The sequence below is a fragment of the Protopterus annectens genome, chromosome 2.part1 (assembly GCF_019279795.1).
Source record: "Protopterus annectens isolate FY-2018-M chromosome 2.part1, PAN1.0, whole genome shotgun sequence".
NCBI lineage: Eukaryota > Metazoa > Chordata > Ceratodontiformes > Protopteridae > Protopterus > Protopterus annectens.
This window is the reverse complement of record NC_056729.1, coordinates 1,731,737,417-1,731,757,416: the sequence shown is the minus strand read 5'-3', so window position 1 is coordinate 1,731,757,416 and position 20,000 is coordinate 1,731,737,417. Positions and strand designations below refer to the sequence as shown.

General features: G+C 38.8%; 1 protein-coding gene across 2 annotated transcripts in view; it reads right to left on the bottom strand.

Moving 5' to 3' along the window:
* Positions 1 to 20,000, bottom strand: part of DVL1 (dishevelled segment polarity protein 1) — a 2,262,785-nt gene that overhangs the window by 1,307,576 nt on the left and 935,209 nt on the right. The gene's annotated exons all lie outside the window — the stretch shown is intronic.

Genomic DNA, 20,000 nt, shown 5'->3' with positions numbered 1-20,000 from the left:
TATTCTTTCATACATTATGCAATAATATTTGTTTTATTTCCAAAAAGCAGTTGCTGTTATTTAATATATTGTTTCATTACATACAAAAGGAACAAAGTCGAAGATATGAAGTATTATTCTGTTTACAAGTCGCATTTTCCTCTTTGCCACCATTTCAAGGTTTAATACTTTTGTCACAGATATTACATACTCTTCTCCAGTTGCTGGAAGTCTGACTCTTGGCAAGTATGAAAATGTGAAAATTGCTAGAGATGGGAACTTCCTCCTAAATAAGTGGAAATGGATGCCATTTTTGAGATATAGAAATGCAATTAAATACAGAGAGAGACTGAAACAGTGTGCTAACTCATGACAGACTGAATGCAATTCTTAAGTGACAAAGTCCAGAAAATTCAGTCTTGTACATCTTGTACAGGGAGCAGGTTGATCATGCTGAAGAAATGATCGGCATGCTGGTTATCTAGTACATGGGTAGGTTAAGGACTGGTAAGAGATGGGGGTTAATTAACATGCTGGGGGGAATAGAGACAGTAGGAATGATTCTATGACTTGTTCAAGCAATACGAGTTACTACGATTTGGGTTCAAATCTGTTCAGTGCTATTTTCCTATCTGATAGTTGGTGCAGAGAGTTAAGGCCATGAGCTGTAGTTCCTGTGGTACAGGGTTTGATTCTCTCTGCTCTTATTTGCCCACTGTGTGACCTTGAGCAAGACATTTAACAAGGCAATGATTTGAGACAACCATAAATTTGGGCTAGGCTCCTTAATGACTCTCTGGACTGCAAGACTAGTAACTACCTATGAGGAGCAGCCTGTCAAGGACATGGAAAGTTTATTTCATCTATCTACCAAATGTGGATGGTGTAGTGGTATAGCAATTAGTGTTGTCACCTCACAGCAAGAGGTTCTTCAGTTCAATTCTTGTCTGGGATGCCTTCTGTGTGGAGTCTGCATGTCCTCCCTGCATTCGTGTTGGTTTCTTCCGGATGCTCTGGTTTCCTCCCACATTCCAAAGACATGCAGTAGGCAGACTGGACACTCTAAATTGGCCCTAGATGTGAGTTTGTGCATGCGAGTGTGTGGAGCACCCTCTGTGGAGGGTTGAGCCTCAGGCAAGCAACCCAATCCTGATAAAACCTGTACGTGCTATGGAAACAATGAGTGCTGAAGAACGCTCATTGCCGATGTGCTGAATGCATGGGAGTGAATCCAGGATCCAGGAGGATCTACCAATTGTATAAGATGTCACATATATGCCACGCTCCTGTAATACAGTTTTGGGAAGTGTTAAGACAACTAGACAACAAAGAAAGGATTTTAAATTAGCCATTTTGATTGGCTTAACTGCAATATACACAATATAGTACATTTCATAAAACTTAAAGTCACTTGCATCTTCAAAATTTCATTACAACTTTGCTGCAAGTACAGTCAAAACGAGCTCATTTTAAATGGGGGGACATGAGGTTGTGCACCTCCAAATAAGAGGAGTACAGGTGTCATATCACCGTACCAACCAGAGGAACGACTGGCGTGGACCATGTCTTGTCATTTTTTTCACTGTTGCATTAAACTTCATTTAACTACATCTGCTGCACTGTCCAATAATTGTGAATCCATAAAAAATAAATAAGCTAAACATCTATATAAAAACAACATGGTGATTACTAATATACAAAAAGGATCAAAAGTAAGGTTTCAGCAGAATGAGCGATCCTTGGGGAGTACTTCATTGGATACATTGTTGCTCCTGAACACCTGTGAAAGCAGGCTGCTCATTGGTAAATGCAATTAGGCTCTTACCCCACCCAAAGTGTCAAAAAAGAATTTGGAAAACAGTGGTCTTTGTGTTTGTCAGGGTAACAGGTGTGCAACTCTAAAACTCTTAATAGTTCATAGCTTGTGCCAGTAAAGGTGGTTCTTTATTAAGGTGTACAATATGCAGAGCAGGAAGGATGCTGGGAAACAGTTATTTGAGATGCACAGCAGGGTGGAAAGACATCTCCCACAACAAGGGAAGAAACTACTGCTGTAGGAAAGTCCGCTGCAGGGACGACAGGACACTGGTAAGACAAAGCCACCTGCATAGTGCCATGGATGGGAAGGGACAGGAGCACATATTCATTCTTCATTATAAAGGAAAACAGTGGCAGATATTAATGACCTAATTATTTTATTTTTATTACTTATTTATTTTACTTTTGTTAACTGGGTTATTCCCTTTTTCAGTGGAGATCTGAGGGGAAAAGCCCCAGCAAACATAAGTAAAGATAGAGTGACAATATGCAAATATTAAATATTAAATAACAACCACAATAAAAATAATTGTAAAAAGAAAAGGTTATTAGCTATTTGCATTGCATTGATAGCAAGCAATCCATTTTCAGTGGAGACCCAAGGGGAAACAGCCTCAGCAAACATAAGCAAAGGTAAACATTCAAGACAAAAACTATTAAAAACAATGCAAATACAAAATTAATTGTAAAGAGAAAAACAAAATAAAAGAATTATGAACATTAAGAGTTGCACTGATAGCAGTGGTCAAAATGTAGTACATATGAGAGTAAAAACAAAAAGGTAATCGTTGTTCAAAAGAAGGACAATGTATAGACATTGATAGGAAGTGGGGGGAGATAAATAGTGTGGAGAATGGGAGGGGGAGAGAAAGGAGGGGGCTATAGTAGCAGAGGTGAGGGTTTAGGAGGTTATTTTAAACAGAAGTTACTAACAGAGAAAGAAAGTTAGGAGATGCAACAGGTTATACAGTAGGACAGACTAAGACTATGTGTGGTCAAGGCAACGGCATCATTTTAAGTTTAGTAGTAATTACCTCTACTGTTTTGTTATTTTATTTATTGCTTGGGTAGGCAACTAGTCCACAAGGGTCCATTTTCAGATGCTACCTATTTCTAAACAATTACAATAGTCAGTAATGAAAATAATTTAGTTGCTGGTAATCAGGCAATAACTTTACTTCTATTCACCTAGCAAGAGATGACTAACCCAGAAAAACATCAAAGTTGTGCAAATGGAATCTAGAGAATGCTGACAGCACATTAACTTTCTTAGAGATCTTCATTCCCTTCTATGTATGCAATGCCAGTGTGTGCCAACAGAATACCAGTGATTAATCCTGCCTTGTCTTGTCAAAAACTTAAGAAATTTGAAACAAGGTGTCAGACAACACAACTGGCAAGTCCGAGGACTGGTGATACAGTACATCTAAAGAAACATGGCTAATAAATTTTCAAAAGTTTTTGCTGGGGACTGCAGCTTCCTGTACTCATTGTCAGATGTGTGGTGGGAGGGGCTTTGCTATACCCCTGAGCTATAAATATAGTAAGTCTAAGATGAAACAATCTTAAAGTAAAAAGAAAAATTAATTTTAACTAAAAAAAAACAGCTTTTCCATAGAGTACAAATTTATATGACCACTGAGTTTTGCCGTGGTAGTGAGCAGTAGCGTTGTTGCCTCACAGCAAGAGGTTCTCCTGTTTGATTCTCAGCTGGAGTGCCTTCTGTGTGGAGTCTGCATGTCCTCCCCATGGTCGAGGGCCTCCAAAAGACATGCGTGAATGAGCGTGCCTTCACTGAAGGTTAGGCGTCGGGCTGGCAACTCGGCACCATAAAAATCTACTGTCGATCATTAGTGGACCAGAGTTCCGCTGTGGCAACCCCTAACCGGGAAAAGCCAAAAAGACAAACAACAACTGAGTTAGCAAAGCCCCAAAGCGCAATACCATTGTAAAAGTGTAAACACTGTAGCACTAGTCAACACAGATAACCCACTATGCAGCAACCATAGCAGCTATGTTGCTCGGTAGTGTTTTGTGGACTTCATAGTGAAATTAACAGTTTGACAAAATGTCCTCTGGTCATCTGCGATTTATTTTAATAATGATAATCTGTATTTTGTTTTAACAAATGCGTCTCTGACAAAGTTTTCTTTAAAGGGACAGAGTGAATTCTGTTTCCTTTTGCAATAACAACTTCAGTTTGCAAACATAATGCACTGTCAATAAAGGCAAGAAAACTGATAAAAGGCAAAACACAACATAAATTGGGTTGTAAGTTTGCAAGTTCCATGTTTAAGTAAGAGTACACATACACTCATTTAAGTAGTATAAATACCACTATGGTTGTCCACTGAAAACAGGCACTAGCCTAGTATGACTAATGTGGTCAACAAAGGATAAGTAGAAAGAAGGGTCTACCTTCTGGTTGAGACACACTACATATTATCTACCTGCATTCCTTAAGATGAGGGTATACGCAGGTAGAGATAGAATATATACCATTATGGCACAACAGCTAATTTCCAAATTCTGCCTGTGAATAATCTGTACATGCTGAGACAGTGGTGACAGAAAGATTTAAGGTACATGCTGTAATGCTAAAGTCATGATCATAGGAGTGCCACTTACAAGAAAATAATCTGAGGATACAGGCACCATGAGCAAGACCACACAACAAATGTGTGCCTTACGAAGTGTGAATAAAATGTAAGGAAAGAAGCATCAGGTGTTAAGAAGGTGTCTAGTAAGTGTAACAAGGTAAGAAAGCTGGTGGGGTTATCACTAGGACAGAGTGCCATCATTTATAGTCCTCTAAAAGTGCCACTCCAATTGTACAGAGCACAGCTCCAGAAGATTGAACACCAAAAGCATTCCTGTGGACAAAAAAACACTACAGTGTCTAAATGGCAAGACACAAAGGATGAAAATAATATTATAATAATAATATAATATAAAACTCAAAGAGTTAAAAAGTCACAAGAGAAACAAAAAAAAATCTCCAAAAAATGTGCTATGAGTAAAAAGGAACTGCCATGAAGCGGAAGAGGTTAAACTCTGAGATGAGATCACGTGCTAGTACCCAATGTGATGGGAACTCTTCACAATGCAGTGAAAAATGAAATTGCTGACAATATTAAAACAATGAGACCTAGAGAACAATAACAACTTTGACAGGTATAGAGTATCAGATGTGCATTAAAGAAAAGGAAGTTCGCACTAATGTCTACATTACATGACCGTATCACATACCATACTGTGCTCTAGTTATAAACCTACTATAAATTACAAAGTAAACAGTTCTGTATGAAGAACAGAAGTTTTCATTTACTCTTAAGGGGTTGAATGGAATTTTTGTCCATCCCAGATGTATACATACCATTCATAAAATGTTACCAGTTAGAAGAAAGTGAATTGCAAACTACTTACAAATCAAATTGAGTCATATACCTACTTAGTATGATATTTAGTAACAAATATTGATTTTCACTCCTTTTGCTTCTCTTAAATATACTCTTTTCATATTCCAGTCTTCAATGTTATTTAACAGTTTTACTGATATTTTTATTTATTTTTTTTTATTTAACATTTGTTGACAGGGAAAGTCCGACTAGGTTCCACAGATCCTGTTTTCAGCTGAGGCCCAGGGAGAAACACTCCAGAAGCATGTCTTTAGAATGTGGGAGGAAACCGGAGTACCTGGAGGATACCCACGCGAACGCAGGGAGAACATGCAAACTCCACACAGAAGGCACCCCAGCAAGAATCGAACCAGAGAACCTCTTGCTGTGAGGCGACAGCATTAACCACTGCACCACTGTGCTGCTCTAATTAATAGATATCATATATTCCTTTATTATGTAAACAGTTTAACATTTTCAGTAACTAATATTTCAGAACATATCTAAGTATTTGTTTTCATTAATGCGGCCCTGTTTCTATTGCAATTTTGCAAAACAGCTGACAGGATGAATACAACTACAGGAGGTTCAAAAGTGAATGGGTTAAACATGTGAAACTAATATGGAAAAAGGAAAAACAAACTGGAATTAGGCCCTGGTTACAGGTGGCTAAATGCAGGCAGTCATTAACTGTCCTCAGATCCCATTTATTTTTTCTGCAGATGGTCCCATCCCTACCTCCATGGCCATAACCTGTCGCAGTTCTGCCTCCTACAGGCCTTAGCAAATCATCAGCTGGTAATATACACTATTTTATATGTTTATGTCTAAAGCATTACTCTGATATTTGCTGCAGGATGATGTCTTTTCATATTTATTAATCACTGTAATGTCTGTAAGGTAGTGTGCATGAATGAAATAGGGTGCCCTGGTTACCCCTGAAAACACACGTCTGTGCCTAGTGGGGTTACTGGATTCACAGACAGGTAAAAAAAGCAATAAAATCTAAAATAAATCTGAAAAAGCTATATTCAGCTGTCATTACACTGATTTTGTGACAAAACAAAAAAAAAGGTGGCTGAATTTCTTACATTATTTATCTAAACACCCTTGATGTTTGGGGCATATTTGAATTATGTCTACTGACCCAAATGCAAGTAATGGAAGTATGTAATCTACTTTTAAAATAGACTTTTTTAAATAGCAAGAGCAGAGATGCACAAATCAGCCTTGGTTGACAGTGCTATAAATTCTAAGACATATAGCTGCTACTAAAATGTCTAATAAATCAGACTTAAGTGATTATGGTGCAGGGAATGTTAATCATTACGGGTATTAATCCATAAGGAATAAAAATTGACTGCTAACCATTGTGTACTGAAAATACACCTCTTCCCATTTATTAGATCGTCCTCAGGGATTACTGTCACATGAGACAGGATATAGTGATATGAAACTGCAACAATGAACCTCTGCTAAAGGAGATCCATAAATTCCATGAAACAAGTTAAACAAGCCATTAACCTAATCACCTGAGAAGTCCCTGGAGAAAAATAAAAACGGACTGATACGTAGGCTGACCAATCTTAACAATCTGTTCTGAACTTGCACTGTGAAATATGGCTGTCAGTTAAGCATGCTACTGGATGCGTCTCCTACACAGCCCATCTACTGACTTTGCAATTTTTCCCCAAATTACTTTTCTTGTGTTGTCTGCTTTTCCCACATAAAATTATTAGTTTTTGTGTCTGGATGTGCATATATAAACTAAAAGGACTAAAGCACTCACACATTTTGTGTGGAAACAAACATCATGACTATATTTTAGCTACTGAGAACATGTTATTTTTACGAAGTGTATTATTTTGCTGATGTGTACTCAGCTATTTGTTGTTTTGTATCATTTTTTCACTTTGATATTTTATAGATGTGTGTGTGCATGTGTGCATGTGTGTGTGTGTGTGTGTGTGTGTGTGTGTGTGTGTGTGTGTGTGTGTGTGTGTGTGTGTGTGTGTGTGTGTGTGTGTGTGTGTGTGTGTGTGTGCATGTGTGTGTGTGTGTGTGTGTGTGCATGTGTGTGTGTGTGTGTGTGTGTGTGTGTGTGTGTGTGTGTGTGTGTGTGTGTGTGTGTGTCTGTGTGTGCTTGTGTGTCTGTGTGTCTGTGTGTGTGTGTGTGTGTGTGTGTGTGTGTGTGTGTGTGTGTGTGTGTGTGTGTGTGTGTGTGTGTGTGTGTGTGTGTGTGTGTGTGTGTGTGTGTGTGTGTCTGTGTGTGTGTGTGTGTGTGTGTGTGTGTGTGTGTGTGTGTGTGTGTGTGTGTGTGTGTGTGTGTGTGTGTGTGTGTGTGTGTGTGTGTGTGTGTCTGTGTGTGTGTGTGTGTGTGTCTGTGTGTGTGTGTGTGTGTGTGTGTGTGTGTGTGTGTGTGTGTGTGTGTGTGTGTGTGTGTGTGTGTGTGTGTGTGTGTGTGTGTGTGTGTGTGTGTGTGTGTGTGTGTGTGTGTGTGTGTGTGTGTGTGTGTGTGTGTGTGTGTGTGTGTGTGTGTGTGTGTGTGTGTGTGTGTGTGTGTGTGTGTGTGTGTGTGTGTGTGTGTGTGTGTGTGCATGCCCCTTTATGTCAGTATATATGAGATAACAGTGACACATGCTTCTAACCTTTATTTCCTTTTTTACTTCAAGGTTTGCATTTACTCTTCTGGTCAATTCATAAAACTCTTATCATCAAAATGGTAATGTTGAGTTCCTTTCTCAGTGTGTATTTAATAAGTTTTAAATTTTTCAGCATACCACAATTCCCCCCAAAATAATGTTTAAACCAATGTCTGAAAGCAATTTTGGTACTTTTTAGTATGATATTAAGTTTTTGATTCTGTGCACATCTTTTCTTTCTTTGCAGCTGCTTTTACACAATCTCAACTATTTCTTTATACTGTGCAAACTTTTACTGTTCCATTCAGTGATCACCTGTTGATCACAACCTAATAGGTTCATAGGTACTTACAAATGTATTGATTGGTTAGGATACTTAGAAGCCTAGCCAAACATTCCCATTTAATTTTTAATCCCTATATTTTAAGTTACAAATAACACAGCGATGAGTAGAACATTTGGAGCCTATATTCACGAGGGACAAGTGTATTAAATCAAGGTAAATTTGTGGTCACGTTTCCATTCATTCAGATTACACTGGAACAGTGTAAGCAAAATTCTTTATGTGAAGAAGAAAGCAACTCCAAAGAAGTGGAATTCTTTGTGTTACATATCTATCCTCTAACATGTTCTATTTATTTTGCAAAAGAGATTTATTTAGGAGTTTATGCACCCTCTTAGACTTGCAAAAGTACACTAGGTATGGCATGTTAGGGTCAGTTGAAGAATGTTTACTTTGTCTGACTTCAGCATGTGCTGTTTGCTGTACTTATGCATTGTTATGCAATTCTGTAATGATGCTACATTATGTAATTTAAACTGAGAGTACTTATGCATTGTTATACAATGCTGTAATAATGCTATATTATGTCACTTAGGCTGGGAGTACTTATGCATTGTTATTCAATACTGTAACAATGCTATATTATGTCACTTAGGCTGGGAGTACTTATGCATTGTTATAAAATATTGTAATAATGCTATATTATGTCAGGCTGGGAGTAATTATGCATTGTTATAAAATGTAATAATGCTATATTATCTCACTTAGGCTCAGAGTATTTATGCATTGTTATGCAATGCTGTAACAATGCTATATTATGTCACTTAGGCTCGGAGCACTTATGCATTGTTATGCAATGCAGTAACAATGTTACATTATGTGACTTAGGTTGGGATTCAGAAAGAATTTTTGTCAGTGGTATGCTCTTACATGGGTGGAAAACTACTGGCACACCCCCTTTCTGATTCAGAGACAGGTCCCCTGCAGTAATTTTACATGGTCATTAGAATCAATACTGTGGGCTGTCTTTTTGGTTATACCACATACCAATGCGATATTCTGGTAGCACAGCCTATGCCTAATTAGCTACATGCTAGTTCTTAAACGAAAAAAAGCACACACCAAGACAACGGAGCTGAGACCCAGCTATAGCGATGGTTGAAACAACTAAAATAACAAATAATACCATGCGCTGGGTCAAATGGCTGATAGACGAACAATTCTTACTTCTCACTGTCCAGAAAGCAAATCAAATAGAATACGTTGTCCAAAATACAATATTGCATCCAAAGAACACAGCAACGAAATCTGCAGTTAAAAGTTAAAATCAGGCTGTTTATTGTTAAAAACGTAAGCGCTTTCACCCGAAGGCTTCCTCAGACATTTTAATTGCACATACACCATTAAAAATGTATATACCTAGGTAATTCAACCTATTGGTTAAAAGTAGTCATGTGTGAAAAGACCAAATAATGACTCATGTTAAAACAATACTCAAACAACTTAGAAGCGCTGTTACTTATAACAACAACAACACACGTTAAATAAAAGATGAACACAATACATAAAATGCATCTGGATCTCTGAAAAAGCTCTATACAGATACATATATAATTAAATAAATTAATACAAAATATAATTATAATCTGATGAGATTCTAAGAAGTCATATAAAGGCTGTCACTTGGGTCTATGCCACCTCTTTTTCCTCAAAAATTGTGCTATATGCACCCTTTCATTAAGACCAGGGTATTTATCTGCCCTGCACCTAATAATCCATCTCATCTCCCTTTCTAAAGTATGATTTATGAGGTCCCCTCCTCTAACATTGGTAAAAACTTCCTGAATGACGCATGAAGTGAATGTGTGTTGGGAGCCTGAGGATTTAACATGTCGAGCTAGTGCATTGGTGTCATTGCTTGTCCTTATCTGGTAAAGATGTTCCCTAATCCTCTCTTTGAATGCCCTATTGGTTTTACCTATGTAAAAGGAAGTACAGGCAGAGCACCTAGCCAAATAAATCACATTATAGCTCATACAATTGGTGTTAGTATTAAATTTAAACTGAAACTGAGTAATGGGATGTACAAAAGAAATCCTTGTATCAATATAATCACACTGATTACAGTGTCCACATGGTCTCGTATTATAACAAGGTTCAATGCTCCTGCCCATCTCAAAGCTTAAACTCTTGTGGCATAACATACTTCTAATGTTGGGTTTATTCTTGTAGGCCACCAAAGGTTTAGGACCTGCTACGTCTCTAACCATTGGATCCAGGGTCAAAATTTCCCAACGTTTCTCTAAAAAAAACCCTGATAGCCGCAGCATCTTGGGTGTAGTATAATGGTGCTCTAAGGGGTTGAACAGAAGCCATTAGATTAATGGATACAGTTCCTCCCTCATTGGAACTATCAGAAAAATATGGTCTAGTTTGACTAGATCTAAGGTTATTGACTTCTAACTCCATTCTGTTAAAAATACTCCCATTGTATCCTCTGTTAATAAACATATCTCTCATCCTGTTAACCTCTTCTTTATAACCCGTTTCACTCGGATTCAACCTAGCTGCCCTCATGATCTGCCCCTTCATGACGTTGTTAAACACATAGGTAGGGTGCATGCTCTGCCTATGCAACAAAGCATTCCTATAACAGGGTTTACGATGTATAGAAGTATTCAGTAGTCCATTAGGAAGTCTATTCAAAAGGACATCCAAAAAGGAAATCATGTCCCTGGAATGGTTTACCGTAAACTTAAGGAAATCAGTGGAGTGATTGATATCATGAAAAAATAACAACAACTCATCAGTAGTCCCAAACCAAATAAAAAAGAGGTCGTCCACAAACCTCTTGTAGAAGCCTGCATATTTCCTGAAAAAACAATTACCAAAAAGGTACTGCTCTTCCCAACATGCCATAACAATGTTGGCGTAGCTATTGGCACAAGAAGTGCCCATAGCTACGCCATCATTTTGTAAATAAATCATTTCATCAAACATGAAGACATTGTTGGTCAGTATAGTCTCCAAAAATAGGCTTAACAGATCTATCGTTTTGCCTGTGTATAATGATTTAGAGTGTAAGTAACGTTGAAAAAATGTAACACCCATGTCATTAGGTATAATAGTGAATAAACTCACCACGTCTAGAGTGACCAGTAAAAACTCATGTTGGGGGTCCACATCTTTCATATAATCATAGAGTTCCAACAAAAACTGTTTACTATCTTTTAGGATGTGTGGGTTACTGTCAACCAATGGTCGTGTAAAATACTCAACATAAATGGACATCGGTTCAGTGATACAGTGTTTAATCCTTTTCCCATAGCACATACTCAGCGCATGGGGAGAGAGAGGTCCATGAGCAGGGGACGCCACAAGAGGAAAGGATCAGGGAACGAAGTAGTAGGACCCACTTTGAAGAAAATGTGGGAGAGGACCGCAGTTCGTTAGTGGTCAATTTAACTAAGAGGGTTTTGAGTACATATGAGCATGAGGTGTTGAATAAAGGTCTAAGTTTTATTCCCACTAGCCATGGGGATTTGGTTGACTCTATCATAGATTTGAAATTTTTTTTAAGGAATATACAGTTAAAATTAGACTTTAGAACATGCAACACTAATGTACATGAAGTTAAGTTTCGACCGAACAGTGTGTATATACCCCAGCTACATCCGTTATTGGACACTTATTCCAGATTAGTCGAAAATTATATTCATGAATATTTTGGCAGTAAAAAGGTGTCTAGATATAGACAAAATTTGAATTTTAATCAGAGGCAGGCTTTAAATACTTTGAAAACAGATCCCAACATTGTCATTAGGCCTGCTGACAAAGGAGGACCCATTGTTTTGATGGAATTAATAGACTACACTGATAGTATGAAAGAACTATTAAGTGAAAGTTCTTTTTATAGTGAGATCAACATGGAAGTTGTCACCGATAAAGTGTTTAAAGTATTTGACATGTTAGATGATTTGTTATTAAGTGAAGACATATCTAATGAGTTATATCAGTATCTGAAAGTTAATAACCCACGGATACCCATTGTACAGGGCCTTCCAAAAGTACATAAATCATTGAGCAATCCTCCTATGAGACCTATTGTCTCAGGCCAAGGGTGGCTCACTGAACCGATGTCCATTTATGTTGAGTATTTTACATGACCATTGGTTGACAGTAACCCACACATCCTAAAAGATAGTAAACAGTATGCTTTGTTGCATAGGCAGAGCATGCACCCTACCTATGTGTTTAACAACGTCATGAAGGGGCAGATCATGAGGGCAGCTAGGTTGAATCCGAGTGAAACGGGTTATAAAGAAGAGGTTAACAGGATGAGAGATATGTTTATTAACAGAGGATACAATGGGAGTATTTTTAACAGAATGGAGTTAGAAGTCAATAACCTTAGATCTAGTCAAACTAGACCATATTTTTCTGATAGTTCCAATGAGGGAGGAACTGTATCCATTAATCTAATGGCTTCTGTTCAACCCCTTAGAGCACCATTATACTACACCCAAGATGCTGCGGCTATCAGGGGTTTTTTTAGAGAAACGTTGGGAAATTTTGACCCTGGATCCAATGGTTAGAGACATAGCAGGTCCTAAACCTTTGGTGGCCTACAAGAATAAACCTAACATTAGAAGTATGTTATGCCACAAGAGTTTAAGCTTTGAGATGGGCAGGAGCATTGAACCTTGTTATAATACGAGACCATGTGGACACTGTAATCAGTGTGATTATATTGATACAAGGATTTCTTTTGTACATCCCATTACTCAGTTTCAGTTTAAATTTAATACTAACACCAATTGTATGAGCTATAATGTGATTTATTTGGCTAGGTGCTCTGCCTGTACTTCCTTTTACATAGGCAAAACCAATAGGGCATTCAAAGAGAGGATTAGGGAACATCTTTACCAGATAAGGACAGGCAATGACACCAATGCACTAGCTCGACATGTTAAATCCTCAGGCTCCCAACACACATTCACTTCATGCGACATTCAGGAAGTTTTTACCAATGTTAGAGGAGGGGACCTCATAAATCATACTTTAGAAAGGGAGATGAGATGGATTATTAGGTGCAGGGCAGATAAATACCCTGGTCTTAATGAAAGGGTGCATATAGCACCATTTTTGAGGAAAAAGAGGTGTCATAGACCCAAGTGACAGCCTTTATATGACTTCTTAGAAACTCATCAGATTATAATTATATTTTGTATGAATTTATTTAATTATATATGTATCTGTATAGAGCTTTTTCAGAGATCCAGATGCATTTTATGTATTGTGTTCATCTTTTATTTAACGTGTGTTGTTGTTGTTATAAGTAACAGCGCTTCTAAGTTGTTTGAGTATTGTTTTAACATGAGTCATTATTTGGTCTTTTCACACATGACTACTTTTAACCAATAGGTTGAATTACCTAGGTATATAAATTTTTAATGGTGTATGTGCAATTAAAATGTCTGAGGAAGCCTTCGGGTGAAAGCGCTTACATTTTTAACAATAAACTGCCTGATTTTAACTTTTAACTGCAGATTTCGTTGCTGTGTTCTTTGGATGCAATATTGTACTTTGGACAACGTATTCTATCTGATTTGCTTTCTGGACAGTGAGAAGTAAGAATTGTTCGTTTATCAGCCGTTTGACCCAGCGCATGGTATTATTTGTTATTCTAGTTCTTAATATTTTCATAACTGAGAGTTACATGCGACTGAGAGGCACGATATGAAATGCAATAGTGAAAGAAAATATTGTTACTCTCCACTAATACTACACTATAGTGGACATACGCCAGGTAGTTCAGTAGTAATTATAACGATATGTAATATTTACAGACGTAATATGTCCAAAACCAAGCAACTTACAAACTATTGCAAGATATCAGGTGAAACCATATACAATGAAGAAAACCTTCACTGATATTTGTACTGTAAGTTGCACATCCTGAGAAATGTTCAGTGCTATTTATATTTTTAATTTTACAATTAGGTATAATTTTTCATATTTCTATAATTATCTTGATAAATAATGTGCTCGGAGAGGAATGTTTGGGCCATCATGTGAAAGCTCACATCTGACTAATGTGTGTTCTGACAGTATAACCCTAGGTCATACAGTTTCCAGGATGTGACAATTTGTTTGTGAAACTTTACAGGAAAATACAGCTCTGGGTTTGTGCGTACTCTAATACATTATAGTACTGATGCAAAGACTGCAAACAAATTATTGTCAGAGTAAAGACGACATCTTACTGCTTGTACCTTTTAATAGCTTTTACTGCTCACAAAATATTTGCATTTGTTAATCTTAAGATTTTTAATGGTTTTTCAGAAAATGTCCTAGAATGTAAGGATCTCTATAGACTGTTACAGGTATGGCATTCCATGGCACAGATGTGTTAATGAGTTACTGTGATGAGTAAATATACACATACATTTTAAATACACACAGACAGACACACACACATACTCTGTGGGTCCTGGAAACATCCCTGTTTGCCTCCCAAACAGTTTAAAACGTGACCTATCAGGCCCATTTGAGTCCCTCCTCATCTTCAGCACTAAAACACACTATGTTCCAAGTGAATGGAGGAATGCAACAGTTATGACCCTCCACAAGGTGGACCATCTACCAACCCAGGAAACTACAGACCCATCAGTCTCACCAGTAGTCTAGCTATGGCAGGGGAGAGGGGCAACTACCCTGCATGCAAAGTGTTGTGCGGCATGGATAGCTAATCCTGAACTATTATTAATGCAATACTAGCTTTAAAAAGCTGATATTGCATTTGCAGTCAAACCTTTGCTCTGTGTGTGTTCTAAAGTGTAGTAACTGCTAAAAAACTTTTTTGTTTTAACTAAAACCTTAGTGTTCCATTCAGGCAGGGTATGAACTATAGCAACTGTTTGCTACATTTGTGGGATATTTTTTTAACTAAAGCATGAGCATGTAGCCCTCTGTGCAGGCAGTGTATACACTTTAGCAACTGTTTGTTACATTTGTGGGATATATTTTTTTTAACTAAAGCATGAGCATGTAGCCCTCTGTGCAGGCACTGTATACACTGTAGCAATTGTCTGTTACATTTGTAGCAAACAGTTTGCTACAGTCTATAAGAAATTATAGACTTTGCCCCTTCCACTATAGCCTGGTCTAAAAGCTATATGTCAAACAGGCAACAAACTGTCCAATGGCAAAGTGTACTAACCCCTTACTCCCAACTACCATAGGTATACCACAAGGCTCCATATTAGGTCCACTTCTTTTCTCCATATTTACCAATAGTCTCCATACCACCATACAGCATGCCTCACTTATACAATACGCTGACGATTCAACTCTTATCTGCTCAGCTCCATCACTTCCCACCCTACAACAACTCACCCAGGAATCCATTAGCTCTGTGGAAAGTTGGATCACTCAGATCCAACTTATCCTAAACCCTAATAAAACCAAATTACTACTTTTCACCGCCAACAAAACCATTTCCACCCCTTTATCCTTCACTATCTCCTCCAAATACTGCACTATTATCTCTCCCTCTGACCATACCAAACTCCTAGGCTTTGAAATTGATAAAAATCTACACTTCGAAATCCACATTTCACAAACTATCAAAAAAGTCCATAGAAAAATGGGAATACTATATAGGCACAAGAAATCCCTCCCGAAACAAGCACAGATTACCCTAGCTCAAATTCACCTCTTGTCTACCCTAATGTATGCTGCCCCAATTCTTACCCAGCTTAGAAAACTTGACCTTGCCAGACTAGAATCATGTTATAATAAAATCACCAAGTTTGCAAACAATTCCACCTTTAGAACCCACCATTGCCAGACTAAGGGAACTGCAATGGCTAGAAATTCCCCAGCCACTAACCTATCACCAATTAGTCATTGTCTACAATGTGGTAACACATCCAGAAAAAACACTGCACTAGGCCAACTTCTCACCCACTATAATTACAAATCATCCTCTCTAATCTTCTGACAAACCCCTCCTCTGTATCGCTAGGGCTAACAATACTGCAGAAAAGCACTGTTCTCCCAGCTCCATAGCTAGATCCTGGAATAATCTCCCCCCTGCTCTGATTTCTGCCCCTACCTCTTCTCACTTTAAAACCTCACTTAGAACACACTTAAAATAAGTGGCTATGCCCATGTATTACACAAGTCCTCAAATTATTCCACTTATATACCTCACTTCCTAATATACCTACTGTAATATATATTACAGTCTAGGTCTTCTCCTAATGCTGATTGAATTGTATACTTACTCTGTTATTAACCTTGTGTAACTATTTTTTCCTGTATATATACGTCTTGTCATGTCTTCTGCTGTATACTGTATTTTAACATATTGTTTGAAAATTCTCTGTATACTGTATTTTAACATACTGTGTAAAATGTTACTTACTGTGGAGCTTTTCTCCCTGGGCCTCCGCTGAAAATGGACCTGTGTCCAGTCCAACCATCACAGTTAAAAAATGTAAAATAAAATAAAAATAGATAAAATAAATGTTGAGGAAGGATTTGGGGCAGGGCACAAAAACAGGACCACAATGGCTTATGCCCACCTGGTTATTGTGCCAGTAAAAGAAATGAACTTTTTTCCTAGGGAGGTGGGGGTCATAGATCTAAATATAATAAGCAGATCACCTATTGGCTTATTACAGTAAAGTGTTTTTTTAGGGGGAAGCACTGGGTGAATCTGCTAAGTTTCTGAGTCTAACAAGCCTAATATGAAAAGCCATGGTTCATAGGGTCATAGGAAGGTACTAGGCTATCTGCCCGAAGGCATCTATAAGCCTAGCCAGAATGTGTTGGCTTTCACCGCCCCCTTAGATTAGTTCCCTGTGCCTCTGTCCAGCACAGCCACTGAAGTAATCCCCGGGGTAAACTTTCTGTTTCCCATCCACTCATCAAGGTTTCTCTTGAAGAGTGTTAGCGAGCAGCTCTGCCTAATGTAGATTGGAATCTTGTTCGAAAGCATGGGAAGTTCCGGGACAGGAATCTATCCCTCTAGCACATCCTATTTATTGTTGCGGTGAGGTTTAGATCCCTAGAGCATGTGGCTTGAGGGGATATGGTTTTCTTTAGGTGGTGCATGTCTATCAGTTCTGGGTTGGACATGGCCTCATATGTCAGGCAGAGATCACTGCTGAGTAGGCAGTATGCAACCGAGTACAGCTGGAGTTTCTTCAGTCGAGCTGCAGAGGGCATCTGTTTGAGGCCAGTGATCCTCTTGGTGAGATACTTCTGTGGTCTTTCCAGCTGTTGCAGGTGTCTTGTAAGGTACATCCCAAATGGAGCATTGTATTCTATGATGGGTCTGATGAGTGATGAGTAGAGGGGCACAATAACCTCTTTTGATCTGGATGCGAACCCTTTTGTGATTAGGTGGGCCACATAGAAGGATTTTCTAACCACTTTGGCAATGTGATTATCAAAGGAGAGATTACTATCTACTTGGGTCCTCAGATCCCTTATTACGTCTTCCGTATTTAGGGGACTACCACCTATGTGGTAGTTTGTGGGTACTTTGTTTTTTCCAAAGGGGATGACTATGCACTTTTTGGCATTTAGCTTGAGGCCATGATTTTGACAGCAGGTATCCGTCTCAATGAGACCCTTTTGGAGGATGTCTGTGTCAGCTGGAGAGTCAATTATACCCCCTAGTTTGCAGTCATCTGTGAACTTGTTCAGCCACAGTCCTCCTGTACCTCTGAGAAGTACATGCCAAACAGGAGGGATCCTAGGACTGAGCCCTGGGGAATGTCACTTGTAACCGGTTTAGAGTTGGACCTAGCTCCTGCAACTCTCACCATTTGGGTTCTGTCCGTGAGCCAGATGAAAACCCATCCTGTGATGTACAGGTTTATGTTCAGGCTGGTGAGCTTGTCTATAATACCAGAATGGAGAATGGTGTTGAAGGCCTTTGTGAGGTCAAGGTAGGCTGTGTGTACCACCTTTCCCTTGTGTATAGCCTTGTTAACTGTCTCAAAGAAGTCCACCAAGTTTAGGAGGCATGATTTGCCCTTAACAAAGCTGAACTGGGTAGTGTCTAGTGTTTGGAGGTTCCCAATGTCTCTGTTAATGAGTTCCATAATGATACACTCCATAGCCTTGCAGACCAAGCTAGTCAGGCTTATAGGGCGATAGTTCATGGGGGTCTGTTGTGACTCCACCTTTGTGGAGCAGAATAACAGTTGCTGTGAGCCACTCTATGGGTACATAGCCTGTGGAGAGGTTGAGTTTGAACAGTGTGTTTAGGTGAGGGGTTAGTTCATCTTTGAGCTCATGTAGGACGCAGCCTGGGACATCATCAGGTCCCATTGATGCTGTGTTTTTTGCTTTGGAGAGGGCTGTTTTAACCTGAGTGTCAGTGATTTCAGGGGCTCTACATTCTTCTGCCAGGATGTTGGCGATATCAGTCAGTTCAGTGTATTTTGTGCCATTCTGCACTAACTCCGCGCAGGTCTCAGCATTGCTATTTAGGTTATTGACATAGCTAAATAATGCCTTGTGGTTATCTTTGAAGTCCTTGGCAATTTTTCTTTCTAAGCTCGCCTTGGATGCTTTTATGAGGGATCGTAGTTTCTTGCTGATATAGATCAGGGATGTCTTCCCTTCTTGGTATTTTACTCTTTTCTGTACTAGTTTACTCCTTCTGTTGTATAGCTTGTTTATGGCAGGGGTCCACCAAACTGGTTTCCTTTTCTTGGACGAGTGAGTCTTGGTTTTGCTTGGGATAACGTGATCCATGCATTCTTGTAGGTGCCCGCAGAATGCATTAGTAAAGGATTTTGCAGCTTGGACAGCATAATCCTTTAGCATGGGGGCTTTTAAATTTTCCACCTCTGTCTTAAGTAATGTGAAGTTTGCTTTTGAAAAGTTTTTCATGGTGGTTTCCTTGTCCAGGGGTGGGGGTGGAATGTGGATATCCAAAGTGATTTGTTCATGGTCAGATCTAACCAGCAAGGGGTTGACCTCCAGTGTGGAACACCAGTCACCCGTGTTGGTGATGACCAGGTTCAATATGTTGGCACCTCTGGTGGGAGTGTTGACCAGTTGATCCAGGGTGTTTGAGTTTATAAATTCTAGGAAATGTTTATCATTGAAATGATAAACAAGGACATTGGCAACTGACAGACACTGGACCAATCTGAATTTGGCTTTGTTAAAGGAAGGTCATGCCTAATTAACCTGGTAGGCATCTTTGAGAGGGTTATCAAAGCAATGAACAAGGGTAAAAAGACTTGCCCCTGCTCAACACAGCTTCCACCCTGCACATAGCACTACCACTGCATTACTTTCATCCACCCTGCACATAGCACTACCACTGCCTTACTTTCATTCACCAATACTATTAACAAAGCCTTACATGCTGGTCTAATAACCTCAGTTATCTTATTGGATCTATCTAAGGCTTTCAACACAGTCTCACATCCTAAATTACTACTACAACTTACGTCCTTAAATTGCTCTCCACACTCACTGGCTTTGTTCTCCAGCTATCTTCCTGACTGGAAACAATCTATCAAATGGCAGAATAAGCAATCTGAACATCTCCTAAACAAAACAGGAGTTCCCCAGGGGTCCATACGTGGGCCGCTATTTAACATTTTCCTCAATAACCTCCATAAAGCTTCCCACGTTAGTACTCTCATCCAATTCGCAGACAATTCTACAATAATCACTTCTGCCAACAGTCTGCCAGATCTTCAATATCTAACACAAAAAGCCTTTACTTCCATTGAATCCTGGCTAAATGATGTTCAACTTCTACTCAGCCCAAAAAAATCAAAACTCTTATTCCCATCCAAACCTTTAAATCAGGACTTCAAAATTTTCTCACAAAACAAT